The sequence below is a fragment of the Eurosta solidaginis genome, unplaced genomic scaffold (assembly GCF_040869045.1).
Source record: "Eurosta solidaginis isolate ZX-2024a unplaced genomic scaffold, ASM4086904v1 ctg00001046.1, whole genome shotgun sequence".
Lineage (NCBI taxonomy): Eukaryota > Metazoa > Arthropoda > Insecta > Diptera > Tephritidae > Eurosta > Eurosta solidaginis.
Genome location: NW_027136889.1, coordinates 540,576 through 554,789, shown reverse-complemented (window position 1 = coordinate 554,789; position 14,214 = coordinate 540,576). Strand labels below are relative to the sequence as shown.

The 14,214-nt window shown below is 37.8% G+C and overlaps 1 long non-coding RNA gene across 1 annotated transcript in view; it reads right to left on the bottom strand.

Annotated features, from left to right (window-relative positions):
- Positions 1-13,483, bottom strand: part of LOC137235665 (uncharacterized) — an 85,913-nt gene extending 72,430 nt beyond the window's left edge. The window contains exon 1 of the long non-coding RNA XR_010948015.1: positions 13,378-13,483. This is a non-coding gene — a long non-coding RNA (uncharacterized lncRNA). The remainder of the gene's footprint in view (positions 1-13,377) is intronic.
- Positions 13,484-14,214: the final 731 nt, after the last annotated feature.

Genomic DNA, 14,214 nt, shown 5'->3' with positions numbered 1-14,214 from the left:
GAAATTTGAGACTCGATAAAAATTAAAAAAAAAAAAATTTTAAATGAGCGTGGCACCGCCCACTTGTGATAAAATCAATTTTACAAATATTATTAATCATAAATCAAAAATCGTTAAATCTATCTTAATTAAATTCGGCAGAGATGTTGCCTTTATTATAAGAAATGCTTTGAAGAAAAATCAACGTAATATGTTAAGGACCACGCCCACTTTTATAAAAAAAGATTTTTTAAAGGTTCGTGGACGAATAAACTAAGCTACATCTTTGCAAATAAGAGCTTCATATCAATGGTATTTCATTTCCGAACTGGATTTATAACAATAAATAGGAAAAACTTCACGTTTTAAAAACTGGGCGTAGCGCCGCTTCTTTTATGACTAAGCAATTTTCTATGTTTCGGGAGCCATCACTCGAAGAAAAATTTACATAACGTAACAAAATTGGGTGCACATATTTTCCTTAAAAAAAAAATATTTTCCTTATAGCAGAAAATATTTCTAGAAAAAATGGACGAGATCGGTTAAAGACCACTCCCACTTTTATATAAAAGATTTTTAAAAGGGTCGTAGACTAGAATAATAAGTTATAACTTAGCAAAAAATAGTTTTGAATCAATGATATTTCACTTATAAAGTTTTACTGTAAGAGGAAATGGGCAGACATTTTTCTTTTAAACGGGCGATGCCACCTGTTATGTAAAAAAATAATTTATCTGAAATAAAATGTACAATTGAAGCTCACGCTGAGTATATAATGTTCGGTTGCACCCGAACTTAGACACATTTAATTGTTTATTTTACCTTTTTCAGTATACTATTACCGACGAAGATCAGCTTTCATATTCATACATAAATAATACTAATAATATTAATTTGTTCATCGTATGCATAAAAAATGTATTGATACGAAATTGCTGTAATTTCGGGAAAAATAATTTAAATTAATTTTTTTTACAAAAAGTTTAAAAGTAATGTGATACAAAATATTTCAATATTGCATTCTAAAGAATTATATCTGAACTAAGTTTCTAAACGTAATAACATATCTCCACTTGGAGCTTTATTCGTGATTTAGGCATCTGAGAATATTTAACGCTAAATTTTACAAGTTTTATCATACAAAAATAAATTTCGAAACGCAGAAGATTTAAGTTAAATTATTAATCTTCATTCATTACAAATATTTCACCCCCTAATTCCATGAGAAACTTGAAGTCACCAGAGCCTCGGCAAGATTCACCACAGGTAGCTGAGGTTGATATTTGCGCTCCCCCTTGAAAAGGTGACGCTACATAACCCCTTGAGTCAGTTGGATATTCTTGTCGCTTCCTATGACAAGCATACCTGTAGCAAAACTCATACTATTAACTTTGGCGTAACTATTTAATAGGATTTCACTTCGGCCGCGGGGTCTACCCTCGGCAGTGATTGGCAAGCACTCCGAGTGTATTTCTGCCATGAAAGGCTTCTCGGTGAAAACTCATCTGCTTTGCAGATGCCGTTCGGTGTTAGAATCAAACAAGTAAGTTCCGTCCCGCCAATTTGTAGGAAAAATTTATTTCAACGCAAATGGGAAGAGAAGCTCGCCCTAAAGTCTCTTCGAAGGTTGTTGCGCCATACTTTTTTTTTTTATAAAATGTGTCACTATGCTTCTACTTAACTTTTAAGCTTGCCTAAAAAGCACTATTTTGTGAAACTTTTTCGGGCTCTACTTGAACTTCACATATGTAGGTGGATTGACTAAACTTATTGTGGCGAATATTTGCATAACTATGCTGTTAGTAAATAATCGCAACAACAAAAACAGCAAGCAAGTATTTACATGTACACATTAAAGCAAGCAGCCACAATTATGTACAAAGCAAATAAGAATATTCCACATATATAATCAGCAACACATATGTTGCCGTCAGCTAAGAGCAGAAGTTGTTACCCACGCATACACACGCATATGGCTAGAAGAAAAGAATAAACTACAGATATATATGTATATAGCTAAATAACCAAGTATGAGATACAACTGTTCTAGAAGTCATGTGCGTGAAACATCTAGACCTAATGAGAAATATGCGAGCGAGGTAACGGGAGTATAAAAGCAGCGCAAGCTGCGGAATAACTAATCAGTTTGATTTAAGGACGGTATTATTTGTGAAGTGAAGTATAGTTGTGAAGTACTACGCCCAAAGTAGTCTAATAAAGACCATTTTGCAAAACTGTATATTGGAGTTATTTATTCGACAGTTCAGCGGTTCGAACGTTAGCAGAAGTTGCATAGTAATCAGAAATACCGAAAATTCGTTACATTATACTTATATCGGGGTCCTTCATTTCCAATAAGATCCCATTACAATGAGCAATTTGCAGGCATAATTTGGAAAATCGTTCAGCAAACGGCTGACGGACCTATTGATGAATGAGTATAACTTCGATTACCTTATAAGCCTTGCGAAGAAATTTGTTTTCAAATATACATACATGCATATAAATGTTCAATCGCATCTCATAAAATCTCGAGAACAAATGTCATAAAAAGCAAAAATTTTGTTCGATTTATGCGAAATAAAATTGTCTCACAAACCTGTCTTTCGTGTTTCAATGTATGTAAGTTACTAACTTAAAAGTTCACAAATTTTGCAAATTTTCCAAATTTCGCTAGCGAAATAAATTCAACCAAAATTTTCTATTGTTTTTCCAAGTTAACTGCAGCCAATTAAATTTAATTTTCACTATCCCCAACAAACTTTAATCGGTGTTACCTTATCACTAGTATATCGAGTTTCATTGGCGGATGTGATGGTGATTCCAGCGCAGGAAGTCAAATTTACTGCTATTTTGACGCGAAATTATGCAATTTTTTGCGCTCCTTCCTACTCACACAAAATTTTACTTGGTCTTTGCTCAAACAGTGCTATTAAATAATTTAAAAGGAATATTAGCAGTGAATTTGGTGCAGCAAAGAAATATTGAAGTACAGGCAGGCATGATATTCTAACTTTTCTGCTTAAGGTACGTAGAGGGATACTAAGTGTAATGGTGTTTGCTTAATTTCCTGAGTAAGCACACATCATATCCAATCCTGTATTTTGCGCTGCTTGTGTTGGAGGAGCAAACAGTAATACTTGAAATTGTTTCCTCCGCAACTAGTCATAAAGTTTTTCTTTGATGACTTTAACTCTCCTGTGAAGGAAAATAAAGTTTTTGGGGCAGAGGGTTATGTTAGGTTGAATGGGAGTGCAAGAGAACTTCTCACACTTCCACTTGGAGTAAGTACCGTGTGGCGGCAAACTCGTCCAGCCAGAGTACTACCTAGTAGAAGAAACGAAAAATCCCCATTGCTATCTCTTTGCTGTCGAAAATCTGTGCACTCCGATATTTTATACGTCCTGGGCATCCTCCTCATTCTGCCAGTTTCTGAGGAGGGAGCTTTTTGCGCCACCGTCGGTGTATCAACGCAATAACACAACGACCTAGGATAACACCCATAAGCCCCAGCGGGTTAGGGGACTTAGAATATACCCGCGGTAGGTATGCCTGTCGTAAGAGGTGAATAAAATACCAAATTGATGCAAGGGGTTGTGTAGCGCAACCCTCTGAAGGGGTTGCCAGTGCAATATATAGCTTCTCCAACCTAATTGTCAACCTCACCTACCCATGACGAATTCGGTTTCATTAACTGCCGAGGCTTTGGAGACCCCGAATTCCTGCGGAACTTGGGGTGGGAGCACGTGTTGGCCTAAAAGGTTGCATGCGTTCCCGAGAAGGTCGGGCTAGTACCTTTGTGGTGCTTGTTACCGAAACGTACCGGATCTGCATCCGGCAAAGGACCGTGAATATAGATAACACTCCCTAAGGCCTTCGGAGAGTGTCCCTATCACTACAACAACAACATAACACCCATAAGTACTATCACTGAAGCTTTGAGAAGGGAGTTGATTCCTTTTCTATCCAAACATGGCCATACGGATCTTTAGACCTAGCAATAATCCCGGTTTTTCCACAGCAAGTCCGTTGCCCTTATTTCATATTCCTCGATTTTTTTCAGGATATCATCCAGCGGTGGTCGTATGGAGCTATCTATCCTTCAATTCCTTCAATATAACTGTGCGCAGGGATGCAGAAAATGCGTTGAATGTCTTATAGACACTGGCAATGCTCGACACCTCCGCACGATATCCGACTTTTTTAAGTTGGATTTTAATGCTTTTAAGGTAGCCTGACTGTCGACAAATATCGTTACAATATTCTCTGGGACCGTACTATCCTGGAGCAGTCTGGCTGCTCTTTCTATCCCATAAAAATTCGCATGGAAGAGGCTGCATAAGCCATGCTTTGAATTTATTCTAGCTTCAATTCCTTTTTTTCGAGCCATCTATTTACACTATAATGTCCCTACAACTGTCTAGACCTCGCGACCATTCTTTCCTCGCATTATATCTTATGTTCTGCACCTGAAAGTCAACAAACGTCGTATTATGGTCAGTGTCAGACGCTAGCTCAGTTATGATCCCGTTTAAGCATCCCCTTGCCATGTCATCTACTATCATCGCGTGGCCGTATTCGGATGATATGAAAGCCTTATGACAAACGCAAAATAAAGCTTTATAGCTTCAGAGATTCCGCGGGCGAGGCTCTAACGACGTCAAGTTCCTCATGGAACCATGTTGGTCAACATCAATAACACTGCCCAAAACCTTCGGGGAGCGTCTTTATCGTTTCTGCAACAACAACAACAAGCGCTGCTTACTACATCTGACATTCCCAGGTGAACTCGAATTTGCACCTTGCTAGGCCTCTGTTGATTTCTTTTTTTGTCTATCGTGTTCCACCAGCGTTCATGTCTCATGGTGGTATTTGTCGAATGACTGTGTTGTACATGCCATGGTTGATATGCGTTGATAGTTCCCAGTTTCTTCCGAAAGCCTATATACAGATGTAGTATGCTATCAGAGCTATTTTGTTCTCACCTAAACGTCCTTTTTCCAGCTAAGCTGGAGTCGAGAGTATTTTTTTTTAAATACAGAGTTACCGTTGTGGCCTTTAGCCTCGGTAAGTAAAGGGCGATTTTTTGGAATGTCGCAAAGTTCTATTTCCATGAACTCGCTAATCGTTGTGGTATGCAACGACCTGCGTTTTTTTCACCCTGGAGGTTTCTGTAACTACCGGTATCCATGTAACGATGGGAGCCAACTCGTATTGTTGCGCTGAAAACTTCTGAGCACAAAATCGAGCCATGCAACTGAATAGTCTTGGTTGCTATGTCGTGAAATTGCCCTGCAGATGGCCTCCGCTTGAACGTTGTTAAAATCACCTTCAAAATTTCCGCAAAATAACGCCATTCCAAGAGTTGTTTAAAATATTCAACTAAATATAGTATGCCTTATATTTAAAGTCTAGACTCTAGAGTGCAAAATCAAATGACTGTCAAAGAAGACAAACAATATTTGCATGCGGTAGCAATGCAGCTCTTAAACGGCTCAGCGGATGCAGTTGCTACAAAATGTCCGTTGAGAGAATGACATTTTGTGCTATTCATGCTAAAATTCCCTAAATTGGATTGAGTGGTAGGAGTGTTCCGATATGCAACTGCACTAATACAGATGAAGTAAGAAAATATATGTATGAATAGGCGCGACAGCTGATGATGAATGCGAGACAACTATGATGGCGCTTAGAGATCTATCATCACGCAAACTTACATGCACGAGTGCATAAAAACACATACGTACAGATGATGGTTGGAAGCGCAGAAATAAGTATAGGATGCTGTTTGTATATGTGCATGAATGGAAGTAAACAGGTAGGCAGACTCAAATTTTGATTCGCTTTAAAAGTCCTATAGACAATAGATATCGGAAGAAGGAAGAATAGAGAACTAAGAGCCTGCGCCTTGGCAATCACGCTTTTGTTGAAAGCAATAACTTGGAAATGGTAAAAGATTTAGTTTATATGGGAACCAGCAATAATACAAACAACAACATGAACTCTGAAATCCAGCGAAGAATCACTCTTGCCAATAAGTACTACCTTGGACTAGGTAGGGGAACGAAAAGTTAACTCCTCTCTCCTCGGCAAACGAAAATTATACTCAGCAAGTCACTTATCGTACCCGTTCTGCTATATGGCGGCGAAGCGTGTACCATGACAACATCAGATAATTCGGCTCTGGGAGTGTTCGATATAAAAGTCGTTCGAAAGGATTTCGGACCCCTACGCGTTAGTGATGGAGTATGCCGTAGAGGATTTAATGTTGAGCCGTACGAGCTTTACGCAGGCATCAACATAGTCCAGCAAATCAAAATGCAGGGGCTACGTTTGATTGGCCATGTTATGTGAAGGAAATATTTTTATCGGAATCCGCCTACGCGAGCAGACGGAAACGGCGGGCCCAACTCCGATGGCAGGACCAGGTGAAAAACGATTTAAATTCCCTTGGTGGGACCAATCGGCGCCAGTTAACCTAGGAAAGAGGCATCTTATTGGGCGGCCATAACAATTTAAGCGGTTAAGCGCCAATTAAGTAACTAAGTAAGTAAGGTCATGCTTTGTAAAGAAACATTGACTCTCTTCCTCATTTAAAAGCTATCCGCTTAAACTTAACCTCCAACTGCCCGAGAAACTCCGGGGCCGCATTCACCATTACTCAGGGCAAGGGTGTGGTGCGCAATGTGAATTCTATGGCTACTAATACGCTAATGACGTCAGAATCCATCTTTCTGTTTGCTGAGATGTATATTCTTTAAATATATGGTTCTTGGGAGAAGTGTGCGCATACGGAGAAGGGTGGACCTTTATCGGTGTATTAGTGCAGTATAGACAGTTTAGTCCCTTTTAGAATTGAGTAAGGTAGAGGTGGACCTTTCCGTGTGGACGCTTCAACCTCGGCCTCAGTTAGGGAAGTACTTATATGGTCCCCTTCCCTGCAGTACTGCTTCTTCCGTCTTGTTGCCAGCTACGATTCTACGGTATTCTTATGCTAATGATATGCGGTAAACTGAATTAATTTGAAGAGCCCCTCTGCGTAGGACTGAGGTGAGTGGGTTCGGTACTGCCTGTGCTTCATTGCATCCACCTAAATTTTAGCACCGTATTGGTATACAGGAAATGATGCTGATGAAGTCAGCCAATGGACGAAGCAGGAAACGTGAAGTAGATAAAATGTAAAGTTTTGTTTATTTATGTTTAAATGTTAAAATTTGCAATGTTGTAAATTGAATTCTCCCCGATGAAGATGAAAATATTTCATCGAAACGCGTAGGAGGAAAAGAGAAACCTTGTGTTTTGTCTTTAATTTATCGGCCGAAAAGCTCCAAATAATTACGAAGTCAGCTTCCTTTTACATAACTCGGGCCTCGGGTGTTTATCATTAATCTACTAATTTTATATATAGTGGGTGCAGTCCTCTTGCAGACCTTCGAGAAATATTAAACCCTACCATATTTTGGACAAAAGAACAATCATCTATTTCACTGTCATTCGGCTTATCGATATTTGTCATAACAGGCTACGCCGCTAACGACAGGTCTATCGTGAGCCGTATCTCCCTCTCACTGACTTGTACCAAGTTCCTAAATACATGAGAGAAAGTGCTAAGTCGTAAGTAGAAACGCATTTTCAAATAATGGTTCTGACATTGAATCAGTTATCATAGAACAAATATACAGGCCAAAAAATCACATTTACATATAAGAAAACTAGATTTGAAATTAAGACATATAATTGTTTGTAATAATTGCATTTTGGCCTAAAACACTTATATATTGGAATTTGGTTTGAAATTTATTGGCGTGAATAGTATTTGCATTTTATTGATAAAAAAGTCGGATGCCATTAGTTAAGCGACCTTTAAAGAAAGAGTTGGGTCAAGTATACCATTTTCATCATATTAGTGCTCCAATATGAAGTACATGCCTCAGCTCTAGCTTTAATTGTGAGTGGTCTATTAAGTAATTTTTTGTAATTTTTCGGAAAGTTCTCATCCCTGGGTGTTCCATGTAGTAATCTTAAGAAGTAGAAGTAGGTGGTCCTGGCCTAGGACATTGCAGGTTAAATTCGACCACATTTTTCTAATGTATAAGAAACAGTTGTGGAGTACTGATATACGCCTTAAGTACTATTAAAGTAATCATCAAATCGTCCTCAAGGATTATACCTGTACTTCACATATTTTCAACTAAAAAAATGTAAAAAATTATATGAAAATATTGCGATTTGAAACGTATTCTTCGGAATGGCTTAATTTGCTGCTTTTTCACTTCTCATAGATTTTAGAAAGTAAAGTTAAATCCCATTTATAACTCAAAAATGTTTAGGTTTGAAATTCCTCATATATGTTATCTTTCCTGCCGGAATTTATAATTACTATACGGACCCGTGTGCATATTGCGCAACAAATATAATAGTCTCATATCACATATCAACAGAAATCAGATGTGCTATCAATCAACCTTCTATCAATAAAAATTTACATGCGCTTGCGCTGTCATCTGGCGAATGTTAGCAACTGCCGGCAATGCAGTGTTAGTTCTAATCGAATATTCACAATAGCGCCATAGTACAAATAAATTTCTTTGTGTGCTCACAATCGTTTATTTTTAACAAATTATTTTTATAAAATATAGCTAAACAAAAGCCCTACGACCAGTAATGCCCAAAGCTCGCTAATAGCATGAATCTCCATCTTTACAACAAAAACTTTATTTGTAGCTTTGGGTTCCAAATAAGAGTGGAAAAGGGATCTGCACAAAAAAACAGCAATTAGAAATAATATATAACTCCCTGAACCCTTCCGAAATGCGTCGTGTTTTTTGGGAATAGAAAAATGTTGTATTTATTGCTAGGTGGTTACTCTAATATCGATGACACATGTCACATGCACCGAAATTGTTATTTTTCTTTTGATTATTGATAGCATAGGTAGATTTTTTAGTATTGTCATCGAAAATGCTGCAAAACCATATCAAATTAAGAAAGTCATTTTGGAAACTAGTCATTATTAAACCTAATTTATTAAGCTAATTCTTTACCATCTAGTTAATGCACATTAAGATCCCGTCTGTCTTGTTTTTATATCTTCAACAGCATTCATATTGACCAATGTATGCATAAAAGTTTGCAATATTGCTTCTGTCACTGCTGTTACAATTACAATTTGCTGTTTGCTATTGTTTTCATTTCAACCGCGACAGTTTTATTGTTGATTTTTTTTTTAACTTCTCCTTTTCATTGTTTAAATTGTAGCGTTTTCTTTTTATTATTTTCCTTTAATGTTGTCAGACCATGCACAAATGATAACTCTTTTCATCTGTCAACTGAAAATATGAGTTCAGGAAAATGATTTCGGTTTGGTATCCTCAAGTGATTTCAGGTCGAAAGGGAGTAGCAAACAAATGGGCTTGCTTTTTAATAAAAGCCTATAAATAAAAAAAAAATGGTTTAAAAAAGTAAATGTGTTGGTAACAGTTTTTTTATAGCGGTAAGAAATAACAGTAGATTTGAGTTTTTGTTAATATCTGCAAATATCTAAAGCGCTGGAAGTAGGTTGGACGTTAGTCCCAATAATTAAAATTTTGTTGACATTAACGAGTTGAAAATTAATTCTGGCCAGCAAAATGTTTGATTTGAATTGTAAATCAAAATTTTTCAACAGCAGTGAAAAATCTGTTCCTCGTTTTGCCATAAAGAAAGAAAATTCATACGAACTAAACAGCTTTTATGGGGTTCATATGCAAGAACAGCAATCCAAAAACATTTTAATTAAAAAATGTTTTTTAAGCGGGGTCGCCTCTCTGCAAAACCAATGCAAAAATTCATCTATATTGCAGATGTCGCTCGCTGTTGTCACAAAAATGTAGATAAAATCAATTTCACGAATTTGAAGAAACAAACAAAAAGCAGCATGACGCAAGTTTTAAGAGAAGTTCTGCTCAAATTGCAAGGTTGCCGAGAGATTAAGGTTTTCCAGGGCTCGTAAAACAAATCCTGGGGTTAAGGTTAGGTTGAACTGGCTGGTCGATAAAGATTTCGCATATACTGAATGTGTACATAGTGTTACCCCCTATCGGGTACCAGGATTTATGTAGTAGAATAACTCCGTTCATTTGACAAATACCGGAAGTTTTCTGGGACCTTGCTTAATTGCGGTCTTGAGATCTGGCAACTCTGCCACCCCTTATAACAGGAACCTTGACCTGGCGAACGCAGCACACGAAAACAGAACGTTCTCAACCGTTTCCTCTTGCAGCTCGCACTTCGTGCAACTGCATTTATTGACCGACGGGTGTGAAGGTAGCCTGCTTTGCCTACCACACCGAAGATTCTGGGTTCACGCCCCTGGAAAAGAAACATCAAAATTTTAGAAATAAGCTTTTTCAATTAGAAGAAACACAGAAGGCAGTATCCAATAAGTATGCCCATCGTGAGCCTTAAGTCTTCTCTCTTCAGAGGTATGAACTACGTTGTGAGTCTAATATCGTAGGCTCTGCACACGATCGTATAAATATATAGTCTGTATTGATTTTTCTGTAAACAAGGAACTCATAATAAAATGTGGGAATGAAAATTGCCGTAAATACCCAATGTAGGGTTTGGTTTTTTCATCCAATTTTTCAGCCCATACAATAACTCAGGTAATGCTGCATTGAAAAGTTAAGTTAAGTTGGTTAAATTCCAGGAATAGCAATTGAGCGTATGAGATGTCAAACTATATATAATCATAAGTCACTTATGCTTAGGTAAATTTTGGTAATATATCAAATATTTACAAATGCGTGAGATATTTTACCGAGAGCCATCAGGCATATCTATGATCAGATTTATAACCAGTTAGGTAAGATTAGGTTATCCTTCGACGAATTATGTATTTTAACGGTATTTGGTTGTCGTCATACAGAAAAATGGAAGTAATGAAGTACCAGGATTTATGTTATTTAATACCTCCGTTGACTTCGCAAATAGTAAAAGTTGTTAAGAACCCAGCTAAAGCTGCCTCGAGATCTAAAAACGCCACCGCCTCTAATAGCTACACAGCATGTAAATAATTACAGCGTGCACCTCTTACACTTGTTGTCACAAATAAGGCCCAATTCAAAAGCATATGACACCAGAAGATAAAACGAAGTAAGTATCTACGTTATGAGATGCAACTCTTCCCTCCTTAAAGCTAGTAGGCCGCATGATTTTTGATGTTTTCAGCACCATGTTTCAATCTACGCCCTGGCTACTCGATTGATCATATGCCGCTCCTGTCACGTTTTCATCTTACCCCAATTGAGACGTAAATAATTAATTTAAAACTATATGGGCTGATATACTTCCGAGGGCACTTAGGACTTAAATATTATATGTCGCCTCCGAACGGTGTCTTTAACCAAATAATTTTTTGCTGAGAAGCTTTTAATGACAGAAATACATTCGGACTGATTGCCAAACCACGACGAAGAGCGACCGCGCTAGAAATTTTTGTTCCACTTGCGAAGTTCGCCGTAATGTTACCGAGTGCTGCAATCTTCTTTGTTACTTTCTGTGCATCCTTCTTTCCTTTTCATTGCCTTATAACCTATTATGACCGGGAACTCAGTAAAGATGGCTGGTTTGCACTCCAGATGGATGAAGTGCTATGTCTCTCCAACTACTAGGCATTCAGTGGATGTAATACGCAAAAACAGCTTTCAATCTCTATACAGTAGAAGTCACTTAAGGCCAGGTGTAGGACGTAAAATTGTGGATCGTTAGAAAACCCGAATTAGTCAAAGTAGGTCTTGATAGGGACGCATTGAGCCAGCATATTACGCCGCCATTTCAATATAATGAAATAATATGTTAGGCATTAAATCTTTGAAATTTATAAGCTGCTCAGTCAAAAAAATATAGTTACTAAGCTGAATAAATAATGCTTCTATGGTACCAGCTTTAATGCCCGGATAGTAAAATTAGTTTTCTCTAACCGACTTTGTCAGCTTATAGGTACATATAACTGAAGGCAATGGAAACAGATTATCAAACACTTGCAGGTATAACAACAAAGATCAGCAAGCTGCCAGCAAACAAAATGTCATCAGTGCACTAAAAATTCCATTTCTCACACACACACACATATATATTTGTGTGCGTTTAAACGTTTAATGGTGTGCGAAGCACATTTATAACGATGTTGAAATGATAATGTCGCCGTAACTTGTTCCGCGTATTTTTAGTCTACTTTCCGGCGCGCAACCGCGTGCAAGTAACACAAAAAAACACATATTGCAAAATGAAAGGAAACGGATGTGAGCGATATGAGTGCGAATATGAACTCACATATACATATGCAAATGGTAAAAACGTGAATACCCAACAAAAATGTAAACCTTATCTGTAGTTAAAAAAGACGCACAGGTGTAAAACTAAAGTCCATATATTAGTTGTATAATGCTTATGTATGACGTAAAATAGTGATTAGAGGCATATCGTTTTCTACAGTGAATCAACTCACAACCATAAAGAAAACACTGTGTCAATGTGAAAGGCAAGCGGTAGAAGAAGATGAAATGGTCCCGATATAGTTCAGAAAGGGTTTTGAAAACAATTCCGGAATGATCGCTAAATAGTTTTGAAATTGCAAAGCAATGCCGAAAGCATTTGAGAATGTTCCACAGAGAGTCTAATACAGAAAACAACTCCGAAAGTATTTAAAAATAGGCCTGACACTAGCTGGAATTTATTTCCAAATCAACTACATTAATCGAGAAATCTTTCAGAACTCATCATAGGTTAGATTCGTAGGCAGTCACCATAGCAGAGGAAGCTCACTCGGACAACATGAAGATCCATTATGATACCTCATAAGATAAAGCTAACGCGAACTATAGCTATTTAGAGAACTATTGCGCTACAACTATGTCGTTTCTAATAAGACTTATCGCGACTATGGATAGGTCCTTGGGATGACCCAAATACTTTAGCTCAGTTCTGTTGAAATATGGATAGCACAGCAGCATAGTCGGTGATTCCATCTTGTAATTCTACATGAAACTGCAGAAAGAAGGGTTTTCCAATATATTGAGAAGTACCGAATGGATTCCGATTGGGCTGTACCAGTAAAGCACCAAACGCCTTTGATATATGAGCCTTGGTGAACCCAAAAATTTCAGCTTACAGCTTGCTATTTTCTTTCGCTCAGCCCAGCATTTTCTAAGCTGATTCGAGCCCCATCTATAGACAAGCAAAGCACAGAGGGTCAAGGGTACCTTACTTTAATTTAAGTCATGTATATTGATATGTCCCAGGGCTCAGATGATATTAATACTCGCGACGATGTCAGGAATTTCCATATCATCATCGATCGCACCACAGTGAAATTTAATGATTTAAGCTATTGTAGTAGATATTGAATTCTCTTACCGTAGTAGCACCAAGCAGCATCCACTCCACCGCAACCTTAATCACGTCAACTTCCGCTTGGAAGACACTGAGCTGATCCAGCCTTACGTTGATGCGCAAACAAAACAACCCTTCTCCAACGTTCCCGACAACTTTGACCCAACTGTTAGCCAGTTTACCAGTCGACTGACCCATATAAATTCCTTTCCCCACTCCTCTTTTGAAGACATATCTGTTTTGAAAGTTGCTGTTTTTGGCACATACTTATTTGTCTTGTCTGCGATGAAGTCAAGGTTGGTAAGAGTACTGGAATACCCTAGATGAGGAAGCCGAAAGCCCATGTGAGGAATCTGGATCAGTGCACTGGCCGCAGCCGCCTTGCCCATATCCATCGGATGTATGTTCAAAACTATTTATAAACCAATCTAAAAAAAATCTTACAAAAGCTATTTGAAATGAACCCAAAGTGTTAGGAAAATATTCCCTTAATAATCAAGAACCAGTCAAAATATATGAAGTAATCCTAAAATGGTCACAACACATGACGGAACGGGACATTCCTATTTTATGCTGACTTCGAAAGGCAGAAATACGCACGAAGGGTTTGCCAAACCACTTCCAAAGGGCGACACCGCTTGAAAATAAATTTTTATAATCTAAAAAATTTTTCTGAACATCTTGATGTTTCTTTTCCGGGGCCTTCAACCTAGTACCTTTGCCATGGTAGACGAGTATGACATCACCACACCACAATAGCCAAAGTTATACGTAGGGAATGTAAATTAAGGTTAAGAAATATTACTAAAAGACCCTGCCTTAAAGATATACTCTCAATAAGTCGAAATGATCCAAAAATTC